Source organism: Aythya fuligula, chromosome 1 (genome assembly GCF_009819795.1).
Source record: "Aythya fuligula isolate bAytFul2 chromosome 1, bAytFul2.pri, whole genome shotgun sequence".
Classification (NCBI taxonomy): Eukaryota; Metazoa; Chordata; class Aves; order Anseriformes; family Anatidae; genus Aythya; species Aythya fuligula.
Genome location: NC_045559.1, coordinates 44,814,584 through 44,829,658, shown reverse-complemented (window position 1 = coordinate 44,829,658; position 15,075 = coordinate 44,814,584).

The window sequence follows — 15,075 nt, the reverse complement described above, 5'->3', positions numbered from 1 at the left end:
AATTTGGGACATCTGAATTCAGGATCAAGTGCTGAATATATTAAGGAGCATGCTTGTAATTTGCATCCGTCAGTAATTACTGAATTTTGAGGTGCTATATTCTGCCGTCCTGCCCCACTCTGCAGAAATATGCTTCAGTATGAGCTGGCTGGTAGTGACACCAAGGATTACTGTGTCTGCAAGGCCGAGTACAGCGGTAGCGTCTTGTTAGACCAGTATACCTGTTTATTATATACACTGGTCTAATAAAAGATACCATCTCAGCCTACAAACCTTGCTGATATCCTGAAACCATTGGGGTTGCTTTGGAGTAGTGCAACTGCAGGAGTCTGCTCGGAGGCACAAGAACGTGGCTTCTCTGTCTCTGGCAGCCTCGGGACTCTGCAGCAGAGCACAGAGCTAGGAGAAAGACAATTTTCTTTCCCTCCATGCTCATTTTCTTCCTTTCTTGTGGCTGTCCTTGATCCGTGCCATGCTGTTCAAGAATGGCTTCTGTTGCTTTGTTTTTGGTATTTAGGCACTTGCGTTCAGCTGCAACAAAATGACTTGTGATTTCAAGTGGAGAAACGTAATTCTGGATGGTGTTATCTTTTGTTATCTTACACACTGATCTTAAACTAGAGAGAATGTTCTGAGCGATAGCATTCTTGGTCTTATGTCCAAGGCTACACATCTCAAGGAATTTAACAAAAAAAAAAAAAGCCTGTAAATGTCACTTTAATATTGTCTGGAACATTTTTCAGGCCTTCATTGAAACTATTTTTTGTATTAAAATCAAAAAGCTAAGCTGTAGCTTGAAATACAGCTTTTGGGAAGTAGTGCTTTATCTTGGGACCTGTTGCAGGGCAGAGGGAAATAGAAGTGAATCCTGACTGTGGTCAGTTCAGGGCTCTTGCCTTGTGGAGAAGGAAGAGAGCCTGGCAGCTGCTCTAGTCCATAATCCTAAGGAATGGAGGCGCTGGGAAGAGTGTCTCTGCTGGTGTCGTCAGACTTCATTCCTCCTGGGAGAGGACGTTACTCTTCTGCTACTCTTAACTCAGACTTCTTTTCTGTACTACCTACTCCACCCAATGAGCATTTCCTTCCAGAGTTTGGGAATTGAGTTGCTGGTGTTGCAGTGGCAGCAGGAACACTTAATCCATTTCCAAAGGGCTGCTGTTTGTGTGAGAGCTGGGAATTTGTTTGACTGGTGGTGTAGTCTAAATCTGGGAATGATGGTAGACTTGAAACATGCATACATCACTAAAGTTTAACAAACAGAATGGAGAAAAGCATTAAACACCCCCTGCTCCCCCCCCCCCCCAAAAAAAAAAAAAAAGAGCTTCCCTTTATTCACCCCAAGTTTTCCTTGTTTTATCTAGTTAAAGCATTAACATGGCTATAAAGGCATTATGCATTATGTGCATTTCGTCAACCAAAACCCCTTGATAACATCTGATTTACTTATCTGCATGGACAACACTGATTACAAACCTTTTCTGCTAAGTACCTGAGGAAAAAAAAACTAACCTGCTTTTCATAGCCAAATATTCCTGCTTAAAAAAGAGCAGATAAACTTTTCCTTCTCTTATGTGGTGTTGTCCTCTGTTACTTTACACCTTTGTTACCATACGGATCTGGCTCTTATGCAGGTGAGGATTAAAAACTTGAATTAATGTAGACTGGTCCAGTGAGGTGGCACTTTCCACTAAGTGGATAGCCTGGATGCTGTGTCTCTGAATATTTCTCCTCCCCCTTGCAAACCTCTAGGAAAGATGCTCTATAGCTACGTTGTTGACTGGATAAATGGTTTTGAGAAATACCTTTATAAACCTTTATAAACCCAAGGGGGTGAGTCAGTGGTGTGGTGACTTGGCATTATTTTGAAAGTGGACGTTTCTGTTGGAGACAGCAAAACCTCTCCATCTCCCTCGCTCTGCTGTTGGCACACTAATGAGGGTTTTCAGGTTGCTCTTTAAAACACTTAATTGCTGTTCAACACCTTGCAGATGAAGACTAAACCACACTGTAAAGTCACTATTATAGGTTTGTAATCACACGCTAGCCCACACAGAAGTGGCAAGGCACGATGACCCATTGTTATATTTTGTAACTTCTGTGTGCGTGTTTCAAATGGAGTATCTGTCTTTCTTAAGACTAATTTTGGAAGGTTTTTGTCATCAAATTAAGCTCTGTGCTTAACTGCTCTCCTAAAGCAAATAATACCTGGTATCTGATCTGTTGTGTTGTGTGTCCTGTAGTTAACACGCATGGTAAGCGTGAAGGTAAAAAGCACCCATTTGTAACTTGTTATGGCTCATCATCACTGAGCCTCCTGGTGCCAAGACCCTGGAAATTTGGAATGCTAAAACAGTAGATTAACTAGATTATTTTTTCTTGTCGAATGTAGCTGTGAGCTTATTTAGGTTTGTTTGCATATTAATATTTCAAATACCTTGATAAGTGGGGATATGTGGCTGTTTATAAGAGGGGAAAATGGCTAGTGTACATGATTAAAATTAAACTTCTGAATGGTCTTCCCCTAAACTTGTAGTGGCAGTTGGTTTTGAGATCACTTTTAAAATACATGTAAGTAATGTCATAGTTATATCCAAAATACAAACAGCAAGAAGCACACTAAGCTGGAAAAGTAGGCATAGCTCTGAAATCTGAAGGGTAAGAATCAACAACCCCAAATCTAAAATACAGAGTTACAACAAGAGAAAAGGATGCTGCTTCAGTGCTCCCTGAATTCTGTCTTCTGTGGTTTTGTGTGTGGAGCTGGCTGAAGTGAATAGCTCTGTCCAAAGCAGCTGCTGTACTTGGCCTGTGCAGCTAAACGAAGAAAAAATCTGGTTGCAGCCACTTCTCCTGTGGCTCCTGAATTTGGGAATTACTTGCTGTGTGTGATAGATTATTATGGCTTTTTCCAGTGTAAGGCTTGTTTGGGATATATTGCCCATTCAAATGCAGTTCAGTGGTAATAACTTTCAGAATAAAGCACCTGAACTTTATTTCTTGATGACCTGCTCTGTAGAAAACTAGTAGAAGAGATGAATCATCTAGCTTATTCTTACATGAGCTCAGCTTCTCTAGAAAAGGTCTGATCTGGTAACTCTGCTCTCTTCACGACCAGCATCTTGCAAGATAGTGTTTTACTGCGAGGCTCCTGTTGGTTGCCATACTGACCAAGAAACTAAGATGTTCTTTCTGCATTTTTATCTTCCAGGATTTGCTAGCTTGAGATGACTTCCTTTGAATCTCTGGTTCTGACTTTCCTTTAGCCTAGGCAGAACCGTGATGCTTCTGGCACTGGTTTGCACCGAGGTTTTTGGTGATTATCACTGCGCTGGCCGTGCAGCCTGGCACCGGGACAGATCACAATAAACAAACTCTAGTTGTCTTGAAGTGGAGAAACTTGGAGCCAATGTAAGGATACAGGCCAAAAAAATCCTTTCCTAGTCTGAGACATTATCATCTCTGGCCCCCAACACAAAAATCTGTTACTCATGGCAGACAGCTATGTTTCTTCCTGTGCTTCTTCCCGTGGGGGGGTGAATAAGGGCAGTGATAATGGAGCCAAGGTTTTCAAAAGGAGCTCTAGCCTTTCTGAGAGGCTATGGCGATATACTAGGGCTTGTTCTGGGTGGGTTTTCTTAGGTTGGTTTGGTGTGTTTTGCTTTTGGGGGGATTTCTTTGGTTTTCCCCCCTCGTAATCCATGGTCCCAGAATCTTTAATCATATCAGTTTGTATGATGGTAAATTGTAATCCAGTAAACTACCTTTTTTTAAAGGCAAGAATCTTCTAGGGGAGACTTCAAGGCAAACTCATTCAGCTTAATTTGTAGAAAGATAAGAAATATTTCACAGGTACACCCAGACTAATCAGCTCTGTTTAGCTTTTGCAGAATGCTCGAGGGTGATCTTTCTCCACCTAGTGGGAGGTTTGATGTGGTGTTTGCTGCCAGGTGAGAAACTGGGACTCTTCTGTAGGCTTTTCAAACTGGACTTACGAAGCCTCTCTAGTCTGGGAGATGTTAGGGGGAGAAAAGAGCAGCACATGTAATTCCTGACAGCCCGGAGTTCTGTGCACTGGCTGCTGTTCTTTGGTTCCAGCACTGACTTCAGTCACTCTGCAGATGCAACTGTACTCTCTGCTGTTGAGAGCCCTTCCCCACCTGCCTGAAAAATATCAGAAGTCCTTCTTACCTGGCCATATGATGCAATGGGATCTACAGATGAGCTGCTTCTACTTTTTCTTTAAATAGTTAAGATTTCAGTTGTGGTTGTCACTGCGGGTTATGAGTTATAGTAGATGAGGAGGTCTGAGGTGCCTGGCTGTGGTTATTGGAGAGATTGCTCTGTCAAGAAACAAAGCTTTGCTTATAAATCTCACTGCTGTGTTGGTTGAGTTGTAGTCATTGTACAAGTGAGCTTATAAAAATGCCAGTCAGCTCTGGAGATAGGAAGTGAAATTAAAAAGACATGGAAGGATTCTGGTCTCCAAACCAGTTCAAACTTCGTGGTGTGTGTTACAGGCTCTTTTTCTTTTGTGCTTCCAAAAGTGTGGAACTTGGTAGTGAATTAGACCAGCCCTGTGTGTGTACTGCTGTACTGGAGCAGCATGCAGTTGTCCAGTCTGGTGTTGTGGTGTGGTCAGCAACTGGTAGCAGCTGCTGTGTGGAGGAATATAAGGCTGGCACAAATGTAGTGATGCCTTCTGGTAGCAGCCCCTAAGTCTGTGCTTCTCCAGCTCAGGAAGTGTTTGGATCAGCAGCCTCCTTGGCAGTGTATTTTGTGCTTCACAGTATGAGAGAGATTCCTTTAATGCTGCTGCTTACACCCATGTCAGCTTGTCTGATTGCTTTTAAACCTAAATGCCATCATCTGCAACCTTCAATGGCATGAGTTTTCACAGTTTAGCCAAGCACTGTGTGGAATATTACCTTTGTTTGACCGTTTTGTGTTTTGACTTCTGTTTAAAGCATTTCTCTATTGCTTCATAATGTATGCACACTGTCTCCTCCATCCCACCTATTGCAGTGCCTCACAGTCTCAGAACCCGGTTTTCCTGTGGGTCAGTCTCATTCTCTGATTTTTTCCTAATCCCTTGTATTTAGTGTGGCTTCTGACTGTGGCTGATTAGTGAGCTGATGTTACAGGACATAGTTATTATGACAGCTCAGAAATCTTCTACCTTAAAATTAATTGGATTGACACATCGTTGTACTTATGTAGAAGCAGCTTTTCCTAGCTTGTGCTGCTTGGCGTTTAGCAACAATGTGTCTTGTGCTACTTTATCAGTCCTCAGTTTCATGAGATTCTTCAGCTTTCTGCCCTCATCTTTTTCATCTGTAGAGATAAATCCTTTTGCATAGAGAACAAAGAAGTAGACACAAATTACTATCTGAAATCGCTACTGTATGTAATGTCTGGTGTCTGTGATGAGAGTCATGTGGAACTGCCATTGACTTCCCTTTTTGTACTTGGCTTCCAACTTTTTAAAGTCAAATCTTCTTCTATGAGAGGGAAGATGCTTTTCTGAAAGCAGCCTAATTTCTTCAGAGAGCTCGGTGGAACCCCATTGAAAGCCTTTTTGAAATGTAAGAAGGAAACTAAACTGTCCCTGTCCACACGATCTGTGACTTTCCTCAGACTTATTTATGGGCAGTGACTTGTCTCCCCATGAACAGCTGGGTATTTTTCTCTTGTTTAGCCTGCTGACTGTCTAGCTCTAACTAGTGTGGCCATTGGACTTGATTACAGACTAAACCTTGAAAGCTTCAAGCTTCGCATCACTTGCTCACACCTGGAGAATCTGACCTGTTAGTGTTTATGGACAGATGCTTTGGGTGCTTAATATCTAGTTGGCAGCTGAAGTACAAGCACAGCTCCGATTCTGTAAACCCAGGGAGAGGAGACGCAAAAACATTAAAAACACTTATTTCCTTTGAAATATCTTAGCACTTTTCTAACCAAAACTATGTACTTGTCCTTTAATGAAAGAAAACGGTATCCCTTCTGAAAAGTTCCTACTGTCAATTACTGTTCTTAAAAGTCTGCTTGTGCAGCTGCCTGTTAAAGAGGATCTGTATAAACTTATGGGCAAAAATTTAAGTATAGGCTCATGAAGTAACAGCTGTGATCCTCTGTCACATGAGCAACGTGTCCTTCTGATCATACTCTGACTTACTGTGAAGGTAAACCTGCAAGTAGCTTCTCAGCTAAACTAAAAGCCCTGGAAAATTCTTAGGCAAAACAGTGTTAAAGGTAGACCAGAGCTTGTTCTTCTGCTTGAAGCATTTGTTGAAGGATTTCTTTCACTGAAGTGTGATTCAAAATAATCTGATAAAAGTATTAATTGTCTTTATAAGTTTGACCTCCTCGTTTGTCCTTAGTAAAGCTTGCATTTAGAAAAATTGTCAGATAAAGAATCTGCAGTTACTGAGAGGAAAACATTTTTGCCATTTTTTCAGTCTGTATATTAACACATCATGATTATATTCTAACAAATAGAGGCAAGGAGTCCTGATTCTAGACCACTGCTTAAGATTTTCAAGATTTTTGCAATGCATAGTGACTAGGAATTGCAATTCACATATCAACAGTCTGTTACAGGTTTCTGGATGTCACTATCTTCCCAAAACTCAGGGTTTTCTTTGAAAAATAAAAACTCGGTTAACTTCAGCTCAATGCTTCTAAGGAGAAAAATAACAGAGCTTTGTTTTTCCTGTGGCAGGAACACTTTGAACCGTGGGGTCCTTTTGATTCTCTTAATCCTACCACCCCAGTCATAAAACAGTAGCTAGGCAAGGCGTAACGGCTCGTTTCAGTCAGACCTGTGTTGGGAAGTTCAAGTTGTCTTATTGTAGCTGGTTGCACTGTAGGCCTGCTCTGTACAAGTGAGCTGTAGGCCTCAGCATAATCAAAAAATGTGACGTTCATGAAGAGAAATTACTGTTGTTACCTGAACTTCCTTTTTTTTAAAGGAGAGAGGGGGAAGCCATTTATCTCGGTTTGGCCGTATGTGAACAGTGTCATTAAAAAGCAGAATAGCCAATTCAGGCATAGAAATATTTGGTATGGCATAGTACAAAAAAGCAGTTTTCAACTATGTTGTTTTACTCTGAGCAATAATCGTTTTTATAAGAATTGCGTTCTTATAAAAAGGAATGGCAGTAGTTACACAACTGCTTCTACACAGTGTCTTCAGGTCCAGAAACAAGTGGTTTAGTAGGTGCAAAATTCAACTTCTAGTGTCTGTTCCTCTTCTGACCCTTTCAAGAATCTGTTTAAGGTGATCAGCAGTCACTTCTTGATCATATTATCACTTTTGTTCTTTTGCTGTCTTCAGTTACAGCCAAATGCTCTGGTAGCAGCGATCTGCTACTGTGAGGTCCCTTTTCAAGGCCCAGTTGAAATATGGAAAGCATCTTGAAGGGGTGGTGGGAAACAGGGCTCCTGCTGGCTTTTGGGGGGAGCAGCAGTCTCAGCTCTGAAGGAGAGGTCTCTCTGCAGTTCTGTCTGCTGTTTTCCTGGAGACACTTCTTAAAAAATATAGTTTAAACAATATATCTTATATGATGTTGGAATGCTTTTCCTTTTTTTGAGGTTTATAGAAACTTTTAGGAGCGAGACACGTTTGCTGATACCAAACCTGTACCATTCATTCTGTACTGCTTATCACGGTTCTCAATGTCCTGCACAGGCTTCATTGCTTCATGGTATCCAAAACAATGCTTGTCTGGAATAAAGTTGCATCCTGGAGATTCAGAAGATGAGTGACTTTTTTTGTAATGTGTCCACATAATTGCAGGATGAAATGAAGAATAAGAATTTCTCTTAAAGATTTATTGTTATGCCCAAGGGAAGGCATTGGTGTAGGTGCTTCACAGTTTCTGAACGGAAAATAACAAGATAAAGTTTTGATTTACTTGGATAAAACTAAGCAGGCATGTTCGATCTGGTGCTGTGTGTGGCTGTTGCTTTTCTAGTCATGCAGAATGCTGCACACCAGCCCTCTGTTCTCTGGCATCAGCCGACAGGGAGTTTCAAGATGGAGCTGTGGGCACTGAGGACTGCATGGACTTCGACAAAGAGTTCTTATTCTTCTGAGCTCAATGCTTTGCATTATTACTTGCGATTAGCAGAAGCACTCAAGCTGGAATCAGTGCTCATCCAGAACCTATAGATGAGCTGCATAAGGCTTCCTCTGTGCAGACTTCTCCATCTAAGCCTTGTTTTCATCCTTCTCTTCCCTCTGATCCAGCCTGAAGTATTTGTGCTTATTTGTTTAGGGGTTATGAAAAAACATGGAAGACCTATCACTGTTGCTAAGAAAACAATTAGGCCAATATTATGATCATGTTTGCTGTTTAAACTGACTCAAAACCAGCATAATAGGTCTGTTGCTTTGTAATAACTAAAGGTCAAGTTATCCTTTTGTTCTATCTTGAAAGTGTTGAGCAACTCCAGGAGCCGGAGCCTAGAATAAATAATACCTTAATTGGGAAGTTGGGGAGAAAGTGAATCAACTCTAGCGTATCATCCATTTTCACAAAGGTTGTTAATAACAAGTTTTAAACACCTACAGAACTTTGATCAGAATTATATAAAATGTGTTGCCCCTTTTCAGATTCTCGTGGTGTTTAGATTCTTATGCTTTCCTGACTTCAAGGTTGCTGCTGAATGGAGCTGTGGGGCTGTCACTAACGTTGGTTGCATTTTCCATACCCTGTTTTTGAAGCGTGTTAAACTCTGCTTCAAAGTGAATAATTCTTTGCTTTATTCATATCTTGGTAACACTGAAAAGGAGCTACCCATTCACTTATACACTGTTCAAGGAAAGCATCTGAAGCAGTTGGGAATTAAGAAAAATGTTCAAGGGGGCTCTCAACTGCAGGCAAGGCTGGTGGAGAACTGGAGCCCATCTCCCACCCTACTTAGGGATGAACAGGAAGTTTACTTCTGGCCACGTGGTTTGTTGTGAGAGGACTGTTTCTTTAATAGTACTAATATATGACTGATAAACCTTCTCTTTTGTTATCACTTAATGCTGATGTGACAACTCTGCAATGCAGGTGGAAGAGTTAAGTTTAGAAGGCTCCTGAGATAGCTGGGAGAGACAAGAAGCCATGACCTGGTATCATCCAGTCTTTTATCTTACACCCAGTTTTCTGCAAGTCGTTCGGGGAATTCTGATGAGCAAAAAGAACCTGTCTATAGTCAATAATGCTACAGATAAGCGTGCGCCTATTTGCTGTGATCAGCTTTTATGCCTCTCTTCTGTGCCCCTGCCCCCTACTCTTGGAATTTACTGTTAAAATTAAGTACTACTTCCAAGATAACTTCAGAAGTCTGTGCTGAATACTAGATACTGTTCCCTGAAGAGCAAAAGTACCAGGTTCTTAACAATTAGAGGTCCTTGAATACTTTAACTTTTGTAAAAAAAAAAATCTGGAGAGAGAATGTCATGCATAGTGTGCCTTAGCTCAAAGTGCACTTTCCTTAGCGAAGGTTTCTGTAACTGCTGCTTCAAGGGACAAATAACAGATAATAGTTATGCTATTGAAGGAGGTATTTATCTAGTAGATAATGGTCTCTGGAGATGTGTTTGCAGGAGGTTTAGCTGCATTTTTTCCTTCATTTGGATAACTTAAATATCCAGGAATTAATATGAAAAGGCTAAAAGGTTTTTATGTAATACAGCTGTATTAATTACTGAGTATGGTTGGACAGGCAGGCTGTGACTTCTAAAGATGCTGCAGTGATCTTGTTCCCGCTGCAACATGAAAATGCAAACTACTCTTTTTAATGTAAAAGCTGAGCTGTCCTTCAATGCATTTTTTTTTTTGTTAAAGTGCACATGCTTGTTTTGGAGCATACTGCACTGATGGTGCTCTGTGCTAGAGTGTACTTCAGTGAGGATGCAACTCTTGCTCTTCAGGCATCCTTTCAGATCAGCCCATTGTAATATTGAGCATATGTGAACAAATGCAGCTGGAGCAACAGGTCAAAAATAAATCCTTCTAGTATGTTATCCAGCTGATAGCTGCTGGCAGAATGTTGCAAACTGTTGTCTGCAATAGTCTTGCAACTTCGAGAATACTCCTGGATCATCACTTTAAAGGCTGTCAAGTTCTTCAGAATTGAGCTTTTTTATAATTGGATACAGGAATAGTGGCTATTATTATTAAGTATGCAATCTAATACAAGCTAGCACAAGATGTTTTCATTACAGAATGGCATGTTCTTACTGCTTCTTCAGTGGAGAAGGAAACAAACTGATAAAAAGAGTCCAACAGCCAGAAGCCTGGAGCAAACTGTGTTTCTCCTCTAGTGGATGAAGATATCCTATGAAAATATGAACGGGCTGAATGGCATCATGGAGACCTACAAAAAGTGGGAGACAAGGAGAGGGCTGCCTGGGAGATGAGCAAAGAGTTGAGCTGCTCCTGGGGAGAGGGAGGTGGATGGGCTGAAGTGCTGGGCAAAAGGGGAAGGGTAGAACTAATGTGGTAGCCTGACCCCTTCAGTGTGTTTTAGCTTCAGGGGTAAAAGCATTGGGGAAAAATGGATGTTGAAAACCTCTGTTAAGCACATGAGGTCCAGTTCAATGAAATACAGCTGCCATCACTAAGACTCTGTGCCTTGCTGCAGGGAACTTGAGTAGATGCACAGCATTAGCCAGCTACAATAACATTAGGCAGTTGGTCTGCCACGGTGCTTTGCACTGGTGTTGAATTCTCTTTATTATGTTAGTGACTACCTTTACAATTAAATGCTGTCATATCACAAATTACTATATATATATATATATGCATTAACAAAGCTTTTAATCTCTAAACCATCTGTCTTCTACAAAGTGCTTTATTTTGCCAAAGTACTGTTCAGATTGTCTGATAATGTTTCTGTACTAGAATGTGGATCTTCTACAATGAAATCAATATGCTAGACCTCATACACAGAGAAAACTGGTATATTAGGACTTGGAAAGAATATTTCACTGTCCAATGCTAGTGTTCCTTCAGAGTTACAGGGAGAACAGAAGTAACTGTGCCCATCCATAATGAGATTTAGGGAATTCAGGATGGATTAGAACTTGCTTCTTGTTTAATGGTAGCTGATAGATCTATTTTCTTTTTTTCTTGCGTGATGTTTTTGGTGTGTGCAATGCTTCATGATAATTTGTGATATATAACTTGCTGTATGCACATCTATATAAATATGGCTTTTGTTTCTGCTGTTGCTTAAGCACTTCCTGCTTATGATCTGGGGAATGGGAATTAATCATGCTGGGATATATATTCCCATATTGGGTGGTCACTGACTGTGACACAAGCTTTTAAGGTGTCTGACTAATTAATTTCATAGCCTGCTTCTAATTCATTATCTAAGTGCTCTTGGCATGTTGTATTTACATGTAGTGGAGGTATAGGTACAAAAAGATCAAATGGGGGCATGCAGAAATAAAATAAAGAACAGTAATGTTCAAGTTCTAACATGAATTGGAAATTGATGGGAAATTTATACAGGTACAGGTCAATCTTGTGCTTTTAATTTTGCTGAATGAATCTACCTAGGTGGTAGAATAATGTTTGCTTGTTGCATCCAAAGTTTTATTGTGGGTGAATTTGAATCTTATTTGGCCTATTTTCTTTCTGAATAAAACTTAACACCTTGATTCCGTTCATGGTTTTTAAGGAAGTTACTTATTTGAGTAAATAATCTCTTAACGGGTATTCATGCGTCATTGGTAGTATGTAGCCCTTTATGCTGAAAAGCTCCAAGTCCTATAACAATAAGCCTACAGTGAACAATTCTTGGCTCAGTTTACATCAGGGCAAATCACTTTTTATGGTACAAAACTTTTTTTTGCCCCCAAAAGTGTCTTAATCCAGTGTGAACAGCAAGTATTTTTATAGAAAAAGATTAGTACCCCTTTCATTTAGCAGCTGCCACCTGACTTCTTTTTTTTTTTATTAGGTTGCCTTGAGGGCATTGTGTTGAAAGCTGTGAGTTGAGTTCTTTGGCTGATTTTTGCGCTGTTGCTGAATGTGTTGCTTGAGCAGTCGCTATCCCCAGTTGCACATTTCTACATCTTTGCTGTGCTGATGTAAGCTTTTGCATGGCTGTGTGACGAACTGGACAGGGAATTGATTTAGGTGAAATATGAGCCAGCAAAAATAGACTCTTTCTTGGTCTCGCTGGTTCAAGAGACAGTACAAGTGCTTAGGCTGGCAGAATTTGAAGAGATGGGCAAAGAGAAGGGATGACCAGTCTGAAAACACACGGCGGGGGGTGGAGGCTCCTCAGGCAGCTGTGGGGTGGCCTAGAGCACAGGAATCTCCAGAGCTTTCAGTTATGGCCTCCTTTGTGAACCTTCTCTGCCTCAAGTGAGAGTTAACTTGGATGAACTGGAGCTTCCTTGCTTGCCACAGAAGTGTCATAGCTCTGAGTCAGTAACAGTGTCAAAAACCTCACAGGAAAACCCAGCTTTCAGCACTCTTGCCCAGTCTCCTGAAGTAGCGTTACTAACCAGGGAACTGAAGTAATCACCATGTGTTGCTATGAATTAGGAGGTTGGGGGAGAAAGGGATCTCTCTCCTTCTCTAGACATCCTGGAAATTACAGATGAGTGTGTCAGAGGGATGGCCTGGTCCCCAGATTTCTGAATTGTGTGTGTGGCCAGGAGGTTTAGTGACTAGGCTAGTGGTTCATGATTTGGGACGTGCATACCTGATCTTCCTCTGCCACAGGTTTTCTGTGGGGCCTTGAGTGACTTGCTGGATCTCCCTCAGTTCTGTGTGCTTAGAAGTAAAAACGTACGCTTCTGTGCAGCCTGCCTGTGAAAGGCTTTGATGTAAACCTTGCAGTGGTCACCATGACAGCCTTTCCTACATTCGGAGACAAAAGGAAATCAGGCTGCTTTGCTGTCAGCAGAAGTACCATGGAAGGACCTGGTCCAGCCGAGGGCTTCTGAAACAAAGGCCGGCGTTGCCTTGCCCTGCCTGGAGGAGAGTGCTGTGCTGAGGGAGCTGCTGCTCTGCTAGGTCAAGGGAGCGGGGTAATCCATTCTAATTTATGTTCTACCTTTCTACCTCCAGCTTTTAAATGGGATCACAGTAGAGATTAGGCTTGAAAAGGGAATTGATCCTTCAACACAATGAGGATGGGAGTTTCCAGCGGGCTGCCTTTTGTGTGAGGTTCCGCAGGCAGAATCCCCAGTTCATTTCTGAGACTTCTCAGGGCCTGACAAGTTTCAAAAGATACAAGGCTGTGAAAAAAATGTGTGAGTTTGTTTGCGCAAGTTTAACCAACCTTTACTAAAGGTTCAGTGCATAGACTCCGACCTGTTTCCCTTCAAGTGTCGGGTGTGTTTGAACTTTACGTGAAACATTAGCTAACACATGCCTGGATTTTTGTCCTTCAAGAGGCCTCTAAATATTTTTTAGAATGTGGGTCTTTTATTCAAGCTTATCTTGACTTGATTTTTGACAACTTCTGACTGTGATATTAGTGTCTTAAAGCAAGTAGCAAAGCTTGATTCAGTCCGTTGTCTGAAGGGGAAGAAGGCATCTGTATCCCGTGGAGCTAGCCGCCCTTCTGAAAGAGGAATTAAACACTTTTTTTTTTTTTCCTAAAATGAACTGCTAGCAAGTAGAAATGTTCTACTATTTATCATAAGAAGATAGGTTCTGTTTCTGTCAAGTCTTGAATAGGTGTCCTTGACGTAAAAAGAATGGCTAAGAAGCAAGTGCTTTCTGCCTGCTCCCCTTTAAGACCTTCTTTTAAAATTCAGTAAAGAAGGTGAAGATAACCTGTAGGAAGCTAAATTTGCTCACCTCAAGTGAAAAAGAAAATGGCAGTGTCTGCATGCTAAATGGATTGAAATAACTGCTAGTGTTAAAGCTTAAAAAAAAAATCTTTCAATTTGCATACTGGTTTGGAAAAGAAAGGAACTTCATAGTAGTATGCCTTATCCCTTCTACAGTACCAACTACTTGTTTCTCTATTCTGGTTATTACCTATTACAAAATCACCAGCTCTAAGATGCTGCTGGACATTGTCCACCTTTGCTCCGTCCTTGTGTGTGTGAATGTTTTGGCACAGTCTTCTATAAACAGGATGTGGAGCTGCCGGAGTGCTGTGGAAAGAGCATGGACAAATCCTAGCTGCTTGCAGTGTGTGTGTGTATGCACATGTGTGCTGCCTTCTTCCCCTTTTCCTCAGATGCTATTAAATTGATCTTTGGGAACTTGATCCCAAAGACCAAATACTGTAAATTAAATACAGCAGGTAGCTCTGTCTTTTGTGTTATGTTGTCACTGCATTACTTTTACTATGATGTTAATCTTTAAGGCTCTTCCAAAAACTTCGTTCTTAGCTGACCAGTTAAACTGGTAGCTTGGTAGCTTTGTATGAACAATGCATTTAATGCTGCCTCACTCTGCACGTTACACTTCTGGGCTTGAAAAACTGAGCACTGCTCTGATGCAGAATTGGTGCGCAGTCCCTGGTATATAAAGCCTCCTGAAATGGAGATGCTTTGGAGAGAATCTCCTAAATAGGATGCTTGAAGGATAGGATGCTTGAACGGTCTTTTCCCAGGTAAATAAATACCCCTTTTCACTTAATTTCAAGAAACATGGCATACAGCTGCTCTTTACTCCTAGTTGTAAAATAACAAGCCATTTACTGACTGAAGCAAGCTATTGGCATTATTGCTAGCAGATGCTGAACTCTTAGTGTTAACTTAAACAGCTCATAAATGTTAATCACGTTGCAATTTTCTTAGAGCTTGTCTGCATATCCCAGAGGCACTAGATAATGTCACAGTCTTTTCACATGAACCGATAACATTTCCTAGCAGAGATTCCACACAAACTTCATAATTCACTATGATGACTGAAGTTCTTCAAAGCTGCACTTCTAACTACAACTGTACTAGTATGGAATTATTTAGATATGTTTCAGTAGACTCAAAGTAGCCAGACGTGCAGTGAAATGAGTACAGGCTTGGTCAGACTGTGCTTTTTGCTTTCTGACCCGTTGTTGGAAGTTGTATGACAAAGTCAAATCCTACTCAAAACTTTT